The 23,048-nt window shown below is 35.4% G+C and overlaps 1 long non-coding RNA gene across 1 annotated transcript in view; it reads right to left on the bottom strand.

The window, feature by feature from the left end:
* Positions 1-21,574, bottom strand: part of LOC122523354 — a 51,204-nt gene extending 29,630 nt beyond the window's left edge. Inside the window, exon 1 of the long non-coding RNA XR_006305280.1 lies at positions 21,438-21,574. This is a non-coding gene — a long non-coding RNA (uncharacterized LOC122523354). The remainder of the gene's footprint in view (positions 1-21,437) is intronic.
* Between the last annotated feature and the right edge of the window lie 1,474 nt (positions 21,575-23,048).

Here is a 23,048-nt window from a genome sequence, read left to right on the forward strand (position 1 = left end):
AGTTTAATGGAAATCGACTACGGTGGACTTGGAAATTTGCAAACATTCCATGGTCCCCGCACACACTAATTTTACGTATCGCGAACATACATGGAAACGACACGTCACATCGGGAGGTTCAGCGTTATTCGACCTTCTCCTCCTCCTCCTCTGCATCCTTTTCATCCTCATCCTTATCCTCTCGCAAACTGCATAGCGTCTCGACTTCGTTCACGAACGATCGAGCAATTACAGATCGGCCGTAATGACAGCTCTTCTGAGCTTCGAACGCATTCGTTGGAAATGCCTTGTTGTTCTTACGTTACTGCCTGCGACTACGCGTTCTCCCCTCCTACACCGGCTCACCGGCGACACGCCAATAAACAATGAATGCATGAATATGAAAATTTCCATGAGAATTCACGAGAGCGCTTGCACCAACGTCAACATTCCCTCCTTTTATCTTATTTTCTATTTTCCAACGCGTTTTGAATTTTCATTCTGGTCTTTCAAAAAAATTATATCATGTTTGAATCAAAGAGTTCTGTGAAATTCTTACAAAAACGATTGAAAATACAACGATTTTTTTCTAATTTTACGAAGAAGAAAATCAGAAGAAAATCAGTAGAAATTCTAAGATTAAAATCGTTTTTGAAAGAATTAGAGAAAATGGTAACTCGAGCGGTACCGTTTCGCATTCCAATTAAAAAAAAGAAAAATAGAAAAGCAGAAAAGAGAAATTGAAAGAATGAAAATGCAAGAAGTAGCAATGAGTCCTCTCAGCTTTTGGTTACCGCGAGGATGGCACGTCGAAACATCGGGAGCGTGGTAGTAGCCAAACGAAACTGGTCGAGTTTTCTCTCTCTCTCTCTCTCTCTCCCTCTCTCTCTCGTAATAAGAGATGTAAATTACGTGCGTACACGTGTGCACCTTTTCGAGGCCGTAACTGTGCGCTCATGTACGCGCGCGCACGAGCGGCCGAGCGCACTCGGCCTGCCCGCGGGTCGAGAATATTTGCAAGCCAAATTTTAATACCGGAATTAATTTGACCCGAAGAGACGACCGTCGTAGTCGGAGGTAGTTAGGTATACCTCTCCACAGACCACCTCTACTTCCACCCCCTCATCGTCCTCATTCTCCTCATCTCCACTGAGGAATACGTTTTCCCTAGCTCTTCCTCCTATTATGTAAAAAGTCTAAGCTAATTTATCGACGTCGCGCGTCCGACTACCACCGCCACCACTACCACCACCACCAGCCGAAAACTTTGTTGTACTTTGGCGTTATATCGTGAATTATTATAGCAAGCCTCTCCTCCCGATTTCCCCTCTCTTATCCCCCATCTATCTATCTCTCTTTCTCTTCCCCCTTTCTAGAGCGGTAAAATCCACCCTGATTCTTCCACCTCCTCTATCCCCTCTCTTTTCCCACTCTCTATATCTCCTTCTCCCTTTTTCTTCACTCTCCTTCTATTCTCGTTCTCCGACCGCAGCAACCCCCTTCCCCCTTCACCTCTTGTTCTTTCTCCCACCTTTCTCTCACTCTTTCTCTCGCCTTCCATCTTTCACCCACCGCCTCGTCCCTCCGTCTAGCCCGACCGTTTTCTCTCTTCTCTTCTCTTCTCTTCTCTTCTTTTCTCTTCTCCTCGTCCTCCGAAACCCCTGTTTCATTCCACCTCTCCTGGACTCGCTCTCTTCTCGATACAAATGGCCAAAGTAAACTTAGCCATTACGAAGTACCTAGCACGAAAGTCACCTCTCGCCGGCGAAGCCACCATTTTGCCTACGCCAACATCACCATCGCTTACCAGAGCGATCCCCTTAGGAGTTTTCGGCTATAAAGGGAGGCAGAGAGAGAGAGAGGGAGAGAGAGAGAGAGAGAGAGAAAGAGAAAAAGCCTACCCCATGTTCGCATACGCCTAAAGGTTTCTGCTTTTATAACAAAGAAGCTATTTTCGTAATCTTTCCGATAAGTATTTTGTATCTTTGACAGGAATTTCGTTACATTTCGTCCGATAAGCAATTCATTTTCTTTGAATGAAAAAAAGATTAGATAGCTTTGACAATTTCATTTATGTCCATTTCCTACACGACACGTACGTATTAAATTAACGAAATCTAAGGCCTTAATACACTCGAAACACTTCAATCGAAGGCGGTAATTAAATTTTTAAATTGTCGATTTGCCGAAGAAAAAATAAAAGAGATAAAGGAGCCTGGTTCGATAATTTTAATTAAAATTATTAAGAAACGGCACGGGAGAGATAATTAATTAAGAGTAAGGATACACCGGTAATTAAAATTCTGCCAAGATGAGCTCGATCGTGCCCTTTTAAGGTAAGAGTTTCGTTCAAGGAAGGGTAGCAAGAGACTATAGTACGTGAGCGAAAGAAAATAAAATAAAAAAAAAAGAGAAAGAAAGTGGAGACAATGAATGTGAATGAAGTAATATATTCATAGAAAAATATCTATAAAAGGAACTATTTTTATAGTTTAGAAAATTCATAAAAATAAAGTTTTTTATTTGAAGGAAGATATCACTGAAAGGGATTATTTTTTTAATTTAGAAATTTCATAAGAATAAGGTTTTGTATTAGAATAGAGATGTTACCGAGAAAGAATATTTTTATGATTAAGGAAATTCCTAAGTGCGTCAATTCGATAATTTCAACGGTAGAAACTCAGTCTAACTCGTTGCATCTCGCAGGAGCATTAATTCAATATCTAATTAACTTGATCCTCGAGTCCGAGTTCTCATCTAGGTCTCAAGGGCGTGCTGCTTCTATTTTACGAGCTGTCGTGAAAAGCTGCAGCCTACCCAAGCAGCATACTCCATGTTCTACGACTACCCCTCCAACTCACTCCTCGAGGGAAAACGAGAGAATATCGTACATAAACTCAGATAAAAATTCAGTTAAGACAACCGTAGACTTTAATATCCCAGCATGTTCTTCCACGAGCTTAAAAGGAACAGAAGAAAGAAATGTGATAAACATAATAGAATCAACGCGATGACTCGATAAAAATGAAATTTTTTCTTCTTTATTAGAAAATCGAAATTAAATACGATCAATTTCAAGATACATTTATTTTCAAAAGACTTTGTTTAAACGATAAAGGGAAATTTTTAATCTTTATGAAATATTTAACAATTATCTTGTAACATAAACTTTCGTCCTACAAACATTCCTCTACAATTTTGCATTCCTATCAATGCTTAACCTCGATTATTCTTCCGTGTGTTAAAAAGAAATAAAGATCTTTTGAAAAATATTTCTTTGGAAATGTAAACATGTCTCATACAGAATACTCGTTAAATGTACTCCTAATGATAATAACCAGGAAAAAGAAAAAGATCATTAAATCTTTAACCGAAGATAAAAAGATTGTGGAAAATTACGTAGAGTCCCATATCGAGAATGAGAAAAACAAAAAATGACGTTTCCAAACAAAGAGAAAAATGATCTTCGGCAACATCGTGTTCTCTTTAACATCTATTATACGTATCGTATTACATTATGATTAATGGTGCCGATGCGGAGTGAAATACGGTAAATTATAAAAATCAATCGTCTCGATGCGAGCTACCTGCTGGCGGTCATGATTTTGTGAAACGTTTTTTGCAACATATTAGATATTAATTATCGTACGTTATCGATCATATTAAATTTTCATTCGGTTATCCTATATTAAAGACTAATCAATAGCCTCGTTAGGTTAATAAAGAAATAGAGTTTTTATATTACGTAAAATAGTTCTATCTCTCTATCTCGCAAAAACAAAGGAAATAATCGTAAATACGTAAGTGACAATTGATAGAATATCTGACCTTCGAAAATATGCGATACATCGTATTTCACTGATTGAAAACAAATGAATTTTACGAAACGAACGAGTCATAATAAACATGTACGCGCATGCACATATACACGCCAAAGGAATTTATTTATCCGACTAAAGAGAGAAAAAGAAAGAAAGATAGAAAAAAAAACTAGGCCGTCTGGAAAGCGGAGAGATACCACGACCGATACTCTTTGATTTTCACTCTCAGCATCCTTGACCCACAGACCACGTTCGATTCCAGCGTTGGCTTCAATTTTTTCGCAGACTTCTTTTTTCCTTCGATACTCACCTTTCTCCCTTCTGTGGCACGTTGTTCTCTCCTCTTCGCTCCGTCTCTCTTCCTCTCTTTCTCTTTATCTATCTCTTTTTTCCTCCCCCTCATCCCGTCGGCCCCCTTAGAGGCCACCCCTTCTACCCTCGCAGCCTCCTCTTCTTTCTAGTCGTTCCGTCCTTCCCTACCGTCGCCATTTTGTGCTCTTCATCGATCCTGCGCCCACGCACTCACCAGCTTTTCCCGCCATTTTTCTTCACCACTACCACCCCCACCATCACCAACAGTGGTAGCAGCGCGACCACCGTCGCCACTACCACCGCCCTTTTCGTTCCATCAACCTTTCGTTTTCAGCTCCGAAAATCGTTCGCGTACGATGTACCATTCGCTTGCTTCTTATCCGTTCAGCTCGAAACTTAAAACTGACGGCCTTCCTCACGGTACATCGGTAGTCGTCGCAATGCAAAAACCCGCTTTTCAGTCAATTTGCATAAAGCTCTGCAGAATCATAGCCAGTTGGTGCTCGAAGGATAGAAGAGAGAGGGGTTGAATCCGAGGAGGCACCTTTTATGATGGAGCTAGAATTCATTGTTAGGCCCCCTGCAAAGTTTCAGCTCGACCCCCTCCACGTACCCTTGAGCTGCAGACAGCTCTGCAAAATCCTGCAGAACTCTACCGAGCCTACCGGATTTCTTCTAAGCAAGCTAGCTTTAAGAATGGAAGAATACGAATTGTCTTGTCTTTCGAACGAACCTAAACCTGTTTTTAATCCCTTCCCTTTACCAACCGTAACATCTTTACATTTTTTAATAAGAAAATAATCAATGATGAATTTCTTATTTATTTGAATGCGATATTTCGTATGTATAAATTGTTTATAACTTAACTTAAAAAGTATTTTGAATGTTTTATAGAAATTTATTATTTCCTCGTTGCAAACAAAAATATTAGCCTTATCTTTTCGTTCTAGAAAGTCTCTCACATTACGTTTGAGAAACTTGTCAGGTTCGTAGTACCAATAACGTTGGGTAACTCACAATACGATCAACTTGCACGAAGTTTCCTATTATCGGTCGAACTTGTGTTCACAGTCAGACCTACAATTGGATCGCCCAGTTCACTACATCCAACTCTTTCAACGACCATTTTGCATGATACTTTTATCTATTTGAACGAATTTCAAAGAAAAGACGGGGTAACACATTCAACTGGAGAAAATGATCGATCCGTACGTTATTTCGAAAAAGATCTAATTCCAAATCATTTGTATTCGACTGAAAGATTTCTAAAGCATTAAAATATAAACAGTAGAGAAATCAATGGTTATTAACAATAGGTTACAATAGATACAATAGACAAAATCATTACATATCCTATTTATAACCGACATCTATTATACTAATAATAATGAAAGCACGTTTAATTATAATTACGAAAATCATAACTCGCATACTCTGTTACGCGTTGAAATTATGAAGGTGGTATAACTATAAACTCATGTAGTATATTACATCGGCATTGAAACGTGTATAGCAACTTGTTTCATTCATTTCCTACGATCAACAGCCTGCATGCCGCGTTCAATAATCGTACCGTCGTTCGATGACAAATAGCAGAAGTCAGCCTCGCTTTTACAAACATAATTGAACAAAGGCTAAAAGCTAGCATCGAAGCATCGATCCGTATAAATTTCTCTCGAGTTCATTAAAAACACCGAGCTGCACAATAAGTTTACAAGGAAGTCATTCAACTTATTTTATCGATCAGGATTTCGATGATAATTCTTTGCTAACTAAATACAACTCGCTAAAATTTATAAAATATATTTTGGTTGAGAAGAAACGAGTGTTGCTGAAATATGTACCTCTATGAAAGGATTGGGAAAATCTCTCATTATTCTAATACATTCGTTAATTCCATAATGTGCACGATATTCATATGATCTCTGGCACAGTCTGCGTAACGCTGCAACCATCCAAACCTTCATGTTTTAAAATTCTAGCTCAAGAATCTGGTTTCTTGAAATTTCGTCGTTTAGCATTACACGACGCACAAGGCTATCCTTTATTTATAGACCTTACTTGTCAACGAAATATCTCACAATTACGTATGCAAGAAGCCTCAGCTTTGGTGACAGTTTTGATCAATCCTGTCGTGTAAATTCTCTTTCATCTACTCAAAATACTTTTATCCTATCCTTGCATAAAATTCATTATTTTCCATAGAGTCTTACAATCTCACGTTTACCATCCATGAAGAAGGGAGATCCGTGAATTTTTATTTCGAGCCACCTCGTATCTTAAGAAATTGTCTCGTTCTCACGATGAGCATCATTCTAATGAATAAAGCTAAATTTCTGGATCGCAAGTTACCCATCGTACAATAAATATCGTACAAAATTTGCTAGACCACCCAGCACAAGGCTATAGGACCTCTAGCAAGAAACTGGTTTATGCAGAGTCTGCAAACCATCCCGTTGCTCTCTTGAACTACGTAGTTTGGGGTTAAGAGACACAAGACGAGTTTAAGTGGGGTGTCACGCGAGAAACAGGATTAGCAGGTTGCCGTAAAAGACTCAGCGGAGTTCTAGGGTCTTGACCTAAAGTTTACCACCTCTGACCTATCACAGGTATATCCCTGGTATTATCTTCGCAAGACACCGGCTGCAAAATCTTTGCATAAGTTTACTCCTCTCTTTATTTCTACAAAATGTTACAACCAAACCAAGTAACGATATTCTTGATCTAATCAGAATCTAACTCTTACAACTTTTGTCTTTCTAGGGTCTATTTGCTAATAAATTATTTGTATGTATCCTAAAAGAGCAAGTTGACCTGATTACAATAACTTTATTGGGCAGTACGCAATCACGATCTATAGCTTATGTATATCCAATATAATCGGGCCATAGGAGATAATACATATATATATCGTAGACATGGTGGATACATAGTCTATGCGTGATCTCTACAAGCTCGATCCTAGCACTGGCATATCATAGAATGCAGAAATGCACGGAGGAACGCGGGCAACGCGCGTGCCACGGCACGGCGTGAAACACATGTCGATACGGCCACATAATGGGAACATAACCGCTATGTAGGTATCACAGCAGAGTATTTAGGTGTCATGGTGTCACAGGTTAATTGCACATGATTGGTTATTGTCCGTCTGCTGAGTCCCTAGCCAGTATATATGTATGTATGCGTATGTGTATGTACATGTATATGTTTATATGTGTCTATATATGTATATACGTTTATATATGTATCCAGTCGCGTCATCTACTTTCGTTTTCGATCGGCACTACAGCACACTGGCCATTACGCAATCACCGTTGTCTCGTTCGCTTTTCGATCGATCCCCGCAGCTGACAGTGGAAAAAATCGAGCTAAACGACGTGAAAAAACTGTGTCCACCGTAGTGGTATACACCCCTCCTCGAGCCAAGGCACGTACTATCGACGTAGATACATACATATACATACAACGACCCCTCCCAACGTCGAGTGAACGCTTTGACCGATTTATTGCAACGCTCCTCGTCCAGCCGACGCTCTCAATTCTTTCTATTCTTCGCTTTTTCGTCGCAATTCTTTCACGCGCACTCATCCCTCTCTCACTTCTCGCGTATACTGTGAACCACGACCTTCGGACAAAGGCACGAAGTACCACGTGGATTTGGATGTCCGCGTTTACTCTCGTATACTAGGCCAAGGTCATCTTACTCTTTTTCTCTCTCTTTTTCTCCTCTCTCTCTCTCTTTCTGTCTTTCTTCCTTTTTTTTTCAATTCTTAAAAATATTAAATACCATAAGACTTTTTTCTAATGCTTTAATGTTGTATGTTAAATTACTTTTTATACTCTTGATTTACTATTGCTATATATGCTTAAATTGAATATCTCAGATCTTTGGTCTTATGAAAACAGACAAGTATGCAACTTCTTCAGAGAGACTTCCTAAATATTAAAATAAAATTTAAAAAAAATAAGTAATCTGGATATATACTTAAATTGTGGAATTTAGGCCCATACGCTGGTTGAACTCTATATAAACTCAGCACTATAAATCTCAGCCTGTTGAATCTATCGGCACGTATACAACAGAGCGTATAGTTAAGTAACGAAACAATGAACGTGTTGGACAATGAAAGCTCATCGATGTACTTCTCTAACGGAACATTATTAGTGAGGTTAACTTACACACGATTACACTTGGCAATCGATTCGGCAGTAACTATATCATATTGTGGCCCACTATCTCATCATCGTCTTATCGGTCTCTATAATATCGGTCTCACACAGAAACACATATACTTATAGTTACATAACCACGAGATATGTCCAATAATCGATGATAATGTGATGACGCGCGAGAGAGGTTTGACCTTGACACTGAACCAATTAACGCCTGGTGTATCACCCCTCTCACTTTCTCCTACAAACCTGTGGTTCACTGTTACCGTGCGTACGTGTGCCACGTTAACGACTATATACATGCGACCGAACTATATACTGGGTGATACTTGTTGTCCGGTATACAATTCCCCGCATTACGTTTGTATAAGCCTAATAGATCCGATCATTGCCCTCGAATATCAAACGAGTCGTTTTCCATTGAAATTGAATCATAGATATGCATACATAGATATACGAGTATACTCGTATACATCGATATACAAGTAGACTGAAATTTTGGAAATGAAAATTTAATAATATATATTATAAAATATTAACATTTCATATATATATGATAAATAAATAAATTTGGTTGTGAATTAAAATACAATCCTATTTAATTACGAATTAATAACTTTTTTTATTATTATAATAATTTATTAAATAGTTAACATCCATAGTACGTACCATTTAACAAAAAAGTAATGATCAGTACAAAGGTAACATATGTAAGCTATTCTAGTTAATTCCTCGATCAGATATCATAGAATCTAATGATAAACCAACCTAGTACCACCCAGTATGTGCGTGACCATGAACGCACATTCTCTGGAACATTGCGGAACACTATCGCTGTCAATGACCGATATTACGCACGGTCGTGCGCTACTACGAATCCCTATGGTAACACAGCATAACCCATTTCGAAGCTCATGCACCTGTGAAATTGGCAATATGCTCAACATTTATGCTTTACCATTTAACTAACGGATAATCTCGATTGACTCCGTGTCTGGGCCAAAATCTAGCGAGTATCTATAAGATTACTTGTTAAACATGTAAAAGTAATAAGCATTTCAAACTGATCAAATAACTTATTCAATCAAGTATTCATTTGATTTAAATTCAACAAAACAAATCACAAGAGATTGACCGATTTAAGAGAAAAGAAGAATGATTTCTAGTTTGTTTGTTGATCCTTGTTTATTGATCGGAGAACTCCAAAAACGTAGATTGAAATAATACACGCATTAAACTGTTTTAGAAAAGAAGAAAAAGATAATTGAAACAGACAGATAGATAAAGAAAGAGAAGGAAAGAGAAACAGATAGATTGAGAGAAAGCAGAACAAAGATAGCATGAGATGATGCCTGTCGATGGTGACTATAGAAAAAAAATGACGGACTAATAGAGAGGAAAACTAGAAAGAAGTGTTACTTCTTTCGCGCATAATGTATTGTTTCTCTGTGCCATCAAATAAAAACAAAAAGGGGTAAGTAAAGATTGGGCATAAGAGAATGAAAAAGATAAGGGAGAGGAAAAGAAAAAGATAGATAGAGAGAAAAGACTATATCGGTTATTGGAAACTTGTATTTTTGTAGAACACACCTCATACTAACGCTTAAGTCTAGGTTCCATGATGAACAGTGGGTGAATCAAAGCAACCAATCGGGTCACCCCGATCGTCTCCATCGAAATTGAACGAAACTCGACGGTGGTTATGCTCGTCGAAATGGTTTCAATCTCTCGACCGATGAAACCAGCCGAGAATCGCTCAGGGTGATTCCAATCTAACGTACAATGCCAACGTATTAAGGGTTCCATTTGTGGCCACCTTCTACTGATATATATTCTCTGTGTCTTCGGAATTACGATGCGCCCTCTTCCGAATACCGATTTTACCATCGTACCCTGACACCTTTGTCTTCTCAGCATTGCATCTATTGAGCTTTACCTAACAAAGATATCTCATATTGGGTAGATATATACTCTTGATGAAGACTACTGATGTGAGGATCACCATTATATAACCGGCACCAAAGAATAGTTTTAAATCTATACTATTGGAGATTAACTATAAATGGATATATGATAATAATTACCGACGTTTTGATCTACCAAATTTTTTATCACTTATATAATAATCGAAGAATTCCAATGGTGGTTTACTCATGCATGTAAACATCGTTATGAATATCTATCAAAACATAAACATAAGTATGGTCGGTAATTCTTCCTTTTTTCTTCTTCGGTAATGAGAGATAGAGTTGGAGTCAATTGGCAAAGGAAGGGAAAAAAAAGAGAGAGAGAGGAAAGATTAATGAGAGTGGGAAACGCAAAAATTATCACTTCTTTCCACGAGCTGCTAATTATCTATTTATTCCATCGTTCGCTTGTTCAGCGTTGACCGCGTAATATTCAGCTGTCTACAGGAAAGCACTGTTTAGACGAAATTGACTTCAAAGTTAATGAATGCTGTATAAAGAGAGAGAAAGGGTAATACATTGACGTCATCTAACTTTGAACTCTTTTACACTTAAATAACATTTTTTTACTCTCCATTTCTTGCGTTTACCAAGCGTTTCACGTATCGAATCATGAGACCAAAGTCGACAACGACGACGCGACGTATACATATTGGATCTTAATTTGCTAACAAATAAAAGGCGAAGTAATTGGCTGATCGTTAACGTTAATAAATACCAAGGATCGTAGTTCTTTAATTAGCTTGTTAATTTTTATAACTTTTATTTGAAACATATAGAATGTCTTTATTAATAAACATTTATCAGCGATCGAGAGTTTCAATTCAGGAAATGTAATAAGTATTTTTTCTATACATTTGAATCATTATTTATGTAGAAGAGAAATAAAGAGAGAATGAAAGAAAGTGTGAGAAAGGAAGCATTTCTCATTGAAAAGAAATGACATGTCGTGCAATGTATAATTCTATCAAATCAGGATAACGTGTGAAATCGGGAACTCAAACATCCTTACGGCTCGGTGGAGATAAATCTTCGCGTTTTTGACATCACGAGAAATCTCGACACTTCGAAGGTTGGTACACACATAGGAGTCGGTGGTATTCGTTCTCTGACGTGACGATCTCCACCTCCAAACGCCACTTCACGAAGGGCTAACTGCGTTGCATCGTCAACCGAACGAACGATGCGTTGCTCAAAGAGGTCCAATTTTGCATGGCGTTAATCGCATTACCTTGCACGGCGACGCTACCCCGTTTCCGATCGAAAACTCAAACGCCACCTTCTACCTCCACTAGCAACTCATCCTCTCACCAACCAGTCATTACTCGCTGCGTACATACACCTTCGTGAACCGCATCAAACTTTCTTGAGTGAAACGCTTTCAATATGTTTTCGCTTTTTAATTTCCATCGACCATCTAACCACATATTACGGAAATTGTTCGAATCGATAAACTACGACAACCAACGGAATGATTAACTTTCGTTTCATTTTTGAATCAAAAATGATTACAATTTTATAACCAAAAAAAATAGAAAAAAAGAGTAATGTAAAAAAGTGGTTTTTATCTCACGTATCACGGAACATTTGATCTTTTCAAACGATACTCGTAAATGTTAAGGTAAACAATTCGTTCGATTGCATGTACGTTTACGTTCACCTTCTGATAACGAAGTAAATCAATGAAAGAACGAATAGTTTCCCTAAACCACATTAAGGAGATGATTTCATAGAATTGATGGAGTTTTTTTTTATCTCCTTCTTTTTCAAGCGGATAATTGACACGTGGTACGCTCCGAAAGTATTACACGATTGATAATAGCTAATTAGTACCTACAACTGTGATTTGGAGAAACGAGATAATTAGACGTTGTCGTTCATATAAGCGTACTATATATATAGAATATTCGTTAATTTATATAGACTGGAAATAAGTATTGAAATCAGATGAATATATCGCATTATTAAACCGATATCTGATAATAATCAGAGAGGGGGAATGCAAAATTCGTGATTTCATTAAATTGCCTGATAATTAGGTATGTCTCGATGTAAATCAAAGCGATCGATATAGCACCAATTGCTAACTAAAAACTCATAATAAAATACGTTTAATCGACTATAAAAATTATATAAACGAGTAATCAATTTTTAATTTCATTTATGCTTAACTTATATATTTTATACTTATATTACAATTTCTTTTCACTCATTAGTAATTGTGAACGTACAATATTGTTATATTCATTTACGTACACATACATGTCCATGTGTATTAAATACATGTATCGTAAATGTACGATATTTTCATACACTCATTCACAATTACACGATCATTCGTGTTAAGTACGTATAATATTTTCCGCTAAATAACTCAATAATTATCCTCGCTGTGTAGTCACAAAAAAATTGATATCTTTCTTAAGTCATCAGTTTACGCGGAAAGCTTCATCTTATTAATAAAAAAAAAGGGGTCCAATTTTATGCGGTTCCGCTCGTTGGAAAAGTGTGTCGCGTTAAATGATACTCGATAAATTTATGATGAATTTGCCGATAAAAATTAAAAAAAAAGGAAAAATGGTGGACGAGAAGAGAAAGAGAGAGACAGAGACACCGTAAATCCAAGCGTCGTGAAACGAGCTAGCAGAGTTCGCCGAACGATCGACGACCATTCAAAAGCCGCCGTCTGAAAAGTTTTTTCCACGACCGGTTCCAGTAAACACTGCCACGGTTTTTCTTCAACTTTTCACTCTGTTCCGTTCATCCTTTCTCCCTTGAACCCCCTCTTCTATCGACTGACGACCGATCGTTTTTTTTCCTATTCTTTGTCTCTCTTTCTCTCTCTCTCTCTCTCTCTCTCTCTCTCTCTCTCTCTCTCCCTTTTTTTCTTTCTATCTCTTTCTCTTTCTCCGACTGAGCTGGCACACATCACGAACGAGCATCGGGCAATTCCGCGGAATTTATACGACCGTTATACTAGCTTGACGCCCCGCGCTATTTTCCACCATTTTCAGTTGCGTACCGTTAAAACTCTCCACGAAGCTGGACCATCGGAATAACTTATTTGACTCGTTGTAAAACAAGAAGATAATAAAATGATAACGGCGTCGTTGGTCTTCTGTCTTTAGAAAAAGAAAAAGAAAGAGAGAGAGAGAGAAATAAAATTACGTCGGCGAGAGTACTTTCCTTTCCGCTATTTTTCTCAGCTCGAGGAAAAGGAAATTCTTTTAGGGGACGCAGCACGCTCGTTTAGCTAAGAGAAATATTATTTTAGTTTCTTAGAGTTTTACGAAGTATTAACGTTAATGATGATTTTCAAACCAAGTCCTAAATTTTTATCTCTTAGAATATTGAGATTTTAAAAATATAAAAAGTTCATCATTTAATTGTTCTCGTATAAGATTAATAAGTAAATAATAAGGGTATGAGCTTGATGGTACAAATAAAAGGATGCATAATAAATAAGATGAAGAAATTGAAAGAGGGTCTTGCTGACTCTGCCAGATGTTTCTTCACAAGAGAAACGTGTTATGCTGTCCACTCGAAAGGTTCTCATACCTAGCTAGCGTCTCGAATAGTATTATCCAATCGTTGGGTTATGGTCCGAGTTCCAATTTGAGTAAAATCGATCGAAATTCCACGTGCATATCGTGTACAACCGAAAATCCCGCATCAAACGTATTTGCCTTGGGCACGCACGTCGTACATGAACGCCAGAATTCTCTGACACATATCTGAAATATCGTTAGGTATTTTTATGTAGGAGCTTCTGTTTTTTCGAGGAAATAGAAAAAGAAACAGGATTAAAAAGGTATATACATTTTACAAAATACACTACAAATTTCATTAATAATAATTAATGATTACTATTTATTTTTTTTAAATTATCTACTTTTACAATCATTGCTTCTCGCACGATTTAATAAATTTACTTATTCTGAAATATATGTTAAATATTTAAGCTAAGTAATTATATTAAGATCAAATTAAATAAACGTTAATGACTGTTTCCTCTCTGTAGAAGTTAGAAATATTTTCTAGCATTAAAAATTATATCTTCTTCTTCTTTTTATAAGTATTAAATTATATCATTTAGGTATGTTTTGAATATATATATATATATATATATATGTAAAAAAGGATCATTATTGATAGCAATCTCATTACGATAATTACCTTAATTTCTCCTCATTAACGTTTTTATCCCTTAATTACTATCGACCAACCTGTCGTTTACTACATAGATAGAAATGTGATATTCACCGGTCTGTCTCTCGACGATAAAACCATGCGCTCGCACTAACGATTAATAGCGCAATTCGTCGATCTCCAAAAGCCGAGTCTTGATTACGAATTGCTCATAACGAAAATCATTGTGCGGAAAGAGTGATGAAAGTGCGCTCGTTGAATGTTCTTCTGCAATTCCAATATTAAAACGAAAGGAAGAAAGATCAGCTCCAAACTTTTCGCCTCCGGCTCACCCACTACGTTTTCATACACTCACGTCAGAAGATATTACGTTTTATTAATATTTGCTTTACATGCACGACAAATATTCCGAAATCTGTATAGCATCCCTTTACTAACACTGACCAACTCTTCATTCACATCAGTAAAGATTATACATATACTATGAATCATAGAACTTTTTTTCATAAATATAAGAACGTTTTCTTGACCTTCTTCATAGATAAAATATATCATCTCCAATTTATCTTTAAATTCACTGTCTTAGATTTCAATCTATTATTGATACTATGTCTCGATGATATTGACTATATAAATTGACTATCGATTATATAAAAAATATTTTTAAAATGAATAAAATGAAATAATATTCATTATAAATTTTTTCAAGATGAATCTCTGATTTATAAATAATTCAATTATAAAAAGAATCCATGCCTGTAGAAGTTTCGTCTAGTTATCATGTATGTGAACAGCATGTGTAGTGGTTCGTGCGTGTGGTAGAAGTGGTAGAAGAATATCCCCCACGAAGAGGAGACGAACTCGTTTTCGCCACTGTCTGCGATTGGCCGGCCCACAGAAGAATATTCTCACGGTCCCACGAAACTTGGGACTCACATGATATACTTCTCAGTCTTTAAAATTCGTCGAACTCGGTGGATCGTACGCTCTGTTTCCGTTTATTAAAAATATTCAATCGAATTAATTAATTCATTATTATCATTTCTACAATCGTCCAATATTATTTCGTTTAGGTGATAACTCAGTGTTACAACAGTGTTACTTTAACATTTTTTTATTAATAGTTGTGTGTAGAAAAATTATGCTAGAAGAAAAGAAATGTGAGGTTTAAAAATAACAAAACATTTTGCAAATTGGTTTGCAATAATTCTGGTTCTTGAGAGATTTATTCTATACATATATAAATATATATGTATATATATATAAACTTTTTTCTTCCTTTCATTTTAATTTTAATATTAGACACGATTCGGAGAACAAATTATATTTCTTGATTATAAAAATAAGTCAATGACGTCGAGCGTTCAATAATCGGTTCATGATAAAAAATCGTAAAAATTGTTTGTTGTAAAAATTCAAGAGTCATCGGTATTTGACAGGACTTTTATAGAGATGTCAATATCCTGTCTTTTTTCGAGAAAATAATGACTTTAACATGGACTTTATCATCACGTATATAACTCTCGATGTTTTTGAAAAATTCAACAGGTCCCGTTCAGATTCCGTGTACCGATTCTATTTTGTACCGATGTCGTTTTATCTGATCGTTAAAAGGTCGAGCCTTACGAATAACTTTATCCTTTTACCTTTCACTTCGTTCTCCTAAAATTTAATATTTTTTATTATCCTATTTCATTTACTTACATTAAGAAAAATATTGTTCAACTTCTTTTATAGATAGTTATAAAATTAAAATTGATCAATCGATCGATACCCATTTAATATATTTATCAAAATATTTCCAGCAGGATTACTCGTAGTACAAACGTATGCACGTACAAATATCAAATATATATACTGTAGTTGTTTATTTCGATTAATCTGAATTTCCATCGGTACAATACAGCCCAATTAATATCAGCCAGAGCATATAAAAATCCGCCGTTCACACGGTACCGACGAAGTGTAGTCCGCGTTTTCGTTTTCCCATCGATAACCGAAAGTGCGATTCCCTTTCACTTTCTGATCGCGGATAAAGTGAAGAAGAGCTTTCTACTATCTGCTAGCCCGAAGGTTATACCCGCGCTTTTTTTCGATTATGGATTTCCTCTCGATTTCCTTTTTATATCCAACCAGTTTCAAACGCGATAAAGACTACGAAGATAAATTTTTCTCGGATGTAAATGTTCGTCTTATAATAGCTACCTACCTCAAACGATATTCATTTTTCTCTCATTATCACAAAAAAACAAATAGGTTGGAATAGGTCGGAAAATAGGGATTCTCGTTCTTTTTTTTTTCTATTTCTTCATCTTCCTTAAACCTCGTTCTAAGTCTAGAAATACAAAATACGTAAAGGGATAATAATAATTTATGTTTAATTTATCGACAAAAATTATTAAAATTATCGATTGTAAAACGACAATATATTCATAAGTAGTTTGATTCTATAAGATTTATGTTGGGAAACTCTTCCTTTTTATTCTTCGCACGACGTCTTCCATTTTACATGGGAAAAAATGGAGGCGAATCGATACGCGAGAAGAAAGCCGAACTTGCGCTTGCCGTCGGTTGAAATCACCGTATTTTTATGGCGGCCTCACGAGCCTCGTCCATTTTCTTTCTTCCCGCGTTTCCACCCACGAGTACTTACAAAGTTTTTTTCGAATGGACAAAAATTACATAACACTTTTTTGAAAAATACAACACAATATTTATTTGTTAAAAGCACTCTATTATAATTAACAAAAAAAAAACAAAAGGATTACGAAAAACTTTGCTTAAAAAAAATAAAATTAATTATCTAAAGTAAATGATTTATTTCGTTTTCTTATTCGAACTGAAATATCCTGCAATATTCGAGAATGAGTAATATCCTAATTATTTGATTATATCATAATTTTTTAATTGAGAAAGTTAGTAAAGTCTATCATAAAATATAAAAGATACTGCTGAGTAATATAAAAATAATTTTCTTTTAAGCTTCACTACGGAAAAAGTATTTTTTGATTGACAGGAATATTTTCCATGATAATAATTTTATAGAAATATGTTCTTTTTTTTTTAACATACCTGCCGTCGGGTACGCAATTTGCGTTAGTCCATATTATGCAGTAGTTTACTGTACATTGTTTTTTTATATTCTGAAATATTAATAACTAGTTAATTAGGCAGATTGAACGAATATGTTTTGATTAAAAACTCAAGTTTAGTTGAACAACTATGTTTCTTCCTAAATTCAAATATTCTAAATATTAAGTCATCGGTCAGTGTAAAGAAAAATAAGAAGTCTATCGAATTTTTCAATGATATAATTTCATTGTATCTAACAAAATAATTAAATTAACAAAATTAATATTAATGTTGAATATTATCAGTCTAGAATCTCGCCGGCGGTACTGAAAAATATTCTATCACAGCCGTCGGCGAAAGTTCCTTGGAATTTGTTTCTCAAACATTCTAAAATATTTATAACGAACTTATAAATGTTTTACGGTTTATGTATTCTCGTTAAACAATACTCGTTAACATGGTAGTTACATTTTTCTGAAACTTACTTATTCATTGGCATTCGCTAAAGGGAATAAAACATCAAAATGGTAGTATTCCTTGTTGCTTGAAAATATATATTTTTCCTTTTTTTTTTTTATTAAATTTAAACAATATTTATAAACAAATATATTTATTCCCATCGGATTACAATAGCGCTATGCTATAAAATAAAAGTACGATTATTCATCAATAAAAAAAAATTGATTATAACTATCGAACAATCGTAAATTTCGAGCTAGAGTTTTTGATCCGTATTGAAATTTACTTAACTTATCGATAACCGAGTTTATTTAATGCAATATAAAACGTATCACTCACTATTATAACGGTAACAAATATGTATAATCTGTAGGAAACCATTAGTAGAGGTTTCTTGAAAAATATTACTCAATAGTTCGATTCGTGTTTATGGAATTACATGTTATGAAGACATGTGACGCATGGATTGTATTTTTAAAGCGCGTATGTATAAAATATATCGAAGACAAGCCATAAATATGTATGGGCGAGTATCGTTCAGTGAAAGTCTATGTAAAAGCTATTGGATTTTTCTTTTTTTTATTTTCATTTTTTTATTCTTTTATTTTCTTTTCATTTTTTTTAATCATCGCTTACTACATAGTGTGGGATGTTGATTAAAAATAATTCAAGTTTCATAGTCGCCTGTACTAAAAAAAAATCTAATGAACTCGCTAATCGAAATATTAATAATATTATAATAAATAATTCAACGTGATGCTCTTAAATTCGTTGTACTACTTATGTTAATTATTTCATGAGTTATTAGAAATAAGCAAATTTAATAAATGATATTATCTTTCTGAAAATTTTATGAAAAATGCCCTTCAAACAAATATCGTCCTTCTAACGAAACGATAAAAAATATAACGATTGTTTCATAATATAGAATAAAATTAAGGATTCACATAAAACCTACGAAAATAATTATGCAGTTTCGTAAAGTTCGACAGATTGTTACTTATTAGCCATCTATCGTAGCCTGTGGCACTTTATTCCTATTTATTTATTTTTTATTTTATCTACACCTAACAATAGCTTCCTTTGCAAATTATTCAATCAGTTAACTAATTTGTGTTAACGTAAATGATTTATACACGTGTTACGAGCACACACGTATATATATACATATATATCTAATTAGGTGCCCACACAGTACATATGTATATATAAATAACACTGTTTAAAAACTTTTTATTACAAATTTTTTTTCAACTAAGTTATCGAGAACTCCGATCGAATTTGCAGAAAAATTCTTATCGCGTGAAAAGTAAGGGAGCCCAGATACGATAATTGTTGAGGATTATGACTGATTTCATCGATCTCTTCCATGTGAAATAGATTGATCGCTTTTTCGTCCCTTTGTTCTTCTTTCGTTCTCGTTTTTTTCCATTTCCATCAAACACTTCGACGTTATCGGTATGAGCTCATCGTTATGTGCTTATCGTTATCTTGAAAAATTCTCGTTCTTCATATTATATTATAATTACATTCAAATACTATACATTAAAACACATTTGTTCGTTGATCATCTTATTAAAATGACTTAAATGAACTAATCAAAACTCGATATTATTATAAATTCAATACGTTATTAATTACTTATATCGTAATTATTTGGATCACAATAATTTTTATTTTTTTTTGTTGACAACACAAAATGATTTATTTGATTCTAACAATACTTATTATTCGAAATAGCAAGTAAATTGTAAATGAAAATAAATAACTAAAGAAGATGCTTACGTGGATGTATATTTGGATCGGTGCTAATTCGTTGATAGAAAGCGAAAGGGAAACTCCAAATCGATCAAGGTGAAAGGTAACGCGAGCTGGCCACATTTCTCATGCATTGTGTGATTGGTATGTTTGTCCTCCATGTCACATAAATTAAGCTTTTTATAAATCGCAAATCAGACGTTCCATCGAACAAGACTCTCTCAGCTATTTCTCTTCTTTTGTAATAAACTTCGTAATTAATCGCACACTATTCCTATCTAACAGGATCGCTCGATATTCTGTCAAATAGCGTTTCGTTGTCAATCAAAAATTCCTTTTGAATGGATAAAATAGAGTCGAACATCGTTCTGTTGTTTCTGATGAAATGTGGCAATGATCTTTTCCGCTTTATATAAATGCATATGTATGTACATATGTATGAATTTATACATAAATGTATATCCTATGTCTGTACACAAATTATAACCTTCATGGAAAAGTTAATGAACATATTAGCAATAAAGTACCTCCTACATTAAGCTGTACTGAATTATTATCGAATGACCGCTAATATTTCTTCTTTTTCGAATAATCGATTACCGACTCAATATGGGCAAGCACGATATACAGGAATTTAAACGATTTTCACCGTTTATTTTCGATAAACCTATACCGTATAACCTTCGACATTAACACTCACGTTTTATCGAACCCATTGCGATCATAATCCTAACTAATCGTCGACTATCCTACGATTTATTTATAATACTTCAAGGACGAAATTTCGAATCATTCTTTTTTCTTCTCGGTTACTTTCTGTCACTACTAAAAGACCTTCGGTAATCGAAAATCCAAGTTAAACATCAAATGCAATATTTAATGAATCCGTACAATTGTAAAAAATAAATTCTCATGAGTCCTAAGTTATTATAACTATACCTTCAACAAATGAACTAGCGAGAATCTTAAAAATTTTAGAAAAATAAAACAAAAATAAAAATGCAAAATAAAAATATTACCAATTAAATAAAACTTTGAAATACAAGTGAACGAAGCACACTATTGTATACGAGTGCAACACAGTCGACCTATCGGCAATAACACGTCGATAAAGGGAAAATACTGTAACCTATACACAGTAGCAAGCGTAATTCCGTAACAGTACCTGCGATTCTGATTCGGAACGTACGATACATGACATATACACAAACACGATCGTATACGCACACACGTACGCATAAATGCAAATAAATACAGGTAGATGTGTATGTGTCAAGCAGAGTCACGCCAATACAAATGTTCCCGACCGCCTTCCGAAAAAACGAGCTCATCCACTTTTTCTCTACGATTTTGTTGACGTTCTTTTTTTGACCAATGTAATCGATCTATTTCCACGAAATTTACTGAAAGACCGATCCACGAACGTCGAATATGAAAGAGTGGATACCATACAGGCCTCATTTAATCGGTGCAAATAAATCGATAATAGTGTTTAACATAGCGCGTAAGGTAATAAAAATTCAATAAAATGTAAAAACGCTAAAAAAGAAAGAAAAAAAAGGAGCGAAGTAAAGAATCGTTACAATCGCAAGCTCAATCGAGCGTAATTTTACAGGATCGTTTTTGTCACTTTCGTACATTCAGACCGCATTGATACGAACCCCTGTTTACGATTGAAAATCATTAGCTTACACTAATTAAATTTACCGGATGAAACATCTATAATTCAAATTAATGATCTTACCTTCAAACATTGAGCTTCTCCTTATTATCCATTAAACTAAAGACATCAATTGACATTCTAATTACACGTGATGTCTTCTTTGTATTGGTACACTAAATTGTCATACATAAATGTTAAAAAACATTGAAATGAAAACGATAAGAAATAAGTTTTCACGAAAGCGTTACATAAATACGTGACTAAATGGCAACACGTTCGATCATCGCCAAGTCTTCGAAGCAACTGTGTTACCAACTCGTACGTGTACACCAAAATAACAAACAAGACGGTCAAACGGTCGAACAACGATTCAACGCTCGAGCTAACCGCGCAACGATACGGAATATAGAACGATCCATTTCTGAAAGTGAATTTTGATAAAAACAGAGAAAAAAGTAAAAGAAAAAGAATCGTCGAGCAAAATGGTTTGATCTCGAAGCGACAATCGCATTTATTTGTTTATCGAGAAACAAATTTATCGGTAGTTTTCATCATTCGATAGTTTCGGATATAATTCGTTTATACAAAGAAAAAAAGATGATAGGAAGAAAAAAATAAAGAGATAGAATATAATGAAAAGAAAAAGAAAAAAGAAATGCTTGCTTTGACTTGAACTAGTACTCGACGTAATCGTAAACGTGATCGATCGCGTTTAGGCGACTCAATGAAAGATTTCCCGAATACAGGATTGGATCGTTAGACAGTTCGATCGGTCGCTTCTCTCGGTCTGTTCATCGCACCGAGCTAATCCTATCGATCTGCATCGTGCTGGCACAGGAGAAAGGCGAGAGGAGAGAGAGAGAGCGAGAAAGCTCTGCAAACGTCAAGCGTGAACCGCACCACGACGAAGTATAACGAGTCATACAGTGAGCTAGCCACGACGTTACCTGAATCCATCGGGCTTCGAGGCGAGCTAATCGAGAACGGAACGGTAATATCGATGCAAGCTTGAAAAGATCCCATTGATTCTTCGTAAAAAAGAAAGTAAAGAACAAAAAATATTAAAAACAAAAAACATTTAAAAAAGAAAAGAAAGAAAAAAATTCGTGTTAAAAAAAAAATTGTTAAGAAATTTAAAGTCATATAGTTACTAAATTGATTACTATATAAAACAGAAAGAATAAAGATGAAAGAATCGTGAGAACCGTAAGTAAAGAAACAAAGAAAGAAGCTTTAACACACGTGGAGAGAAAAATACGGAGGGTTGTAAAAGCGTAAAATGGTTCGATGGACACTGGAGGGGGCTGAAAATTAATTAAAAATTAACCGAAAGGAAAGTTCCCCGACAAAGGGACTACTTTCAACAGTTCGGCGTCGTCGTTGCCATGACCATCATCTTTGGTGACATTCTCAACGATATCGTCGTCGTAGAATCTCATTCGTTCGAATCTCATGGTCGAATTATCTATGGCGACGACGACGACGACGACGACGACAACGACGACGACGACGACGACGATGACGACGACGAAGATGATGGTACAACCAACATAATATTTCAAAGTGCCTAACCATTACGGGCGGAACAATGGAGGGCAGAGCAGCCATCTTTTGCGATGAGTCTCGCATCAACGACGTAGGCCGGAGTTTTGCCCTATCAGCGAGGCCGTACAACGTGGAGAAACACGAGGA

Source organism: Polistes fuscatus, unplaced genomic scaffold (genome assembly GCF_010416935.1).
Source record: "Polistes fuscatus isolate 324 unplaced genomic scaffold, CU_Pfus_HIC Scaffold6, whole genome shotgun sequence".
Taxonomy (NCBI): Eukaryota; Metazoa; Arthropoda; class Insecta; order Hymenoptera; family Vespidae; genus Polistes; species Polistes fuscatus.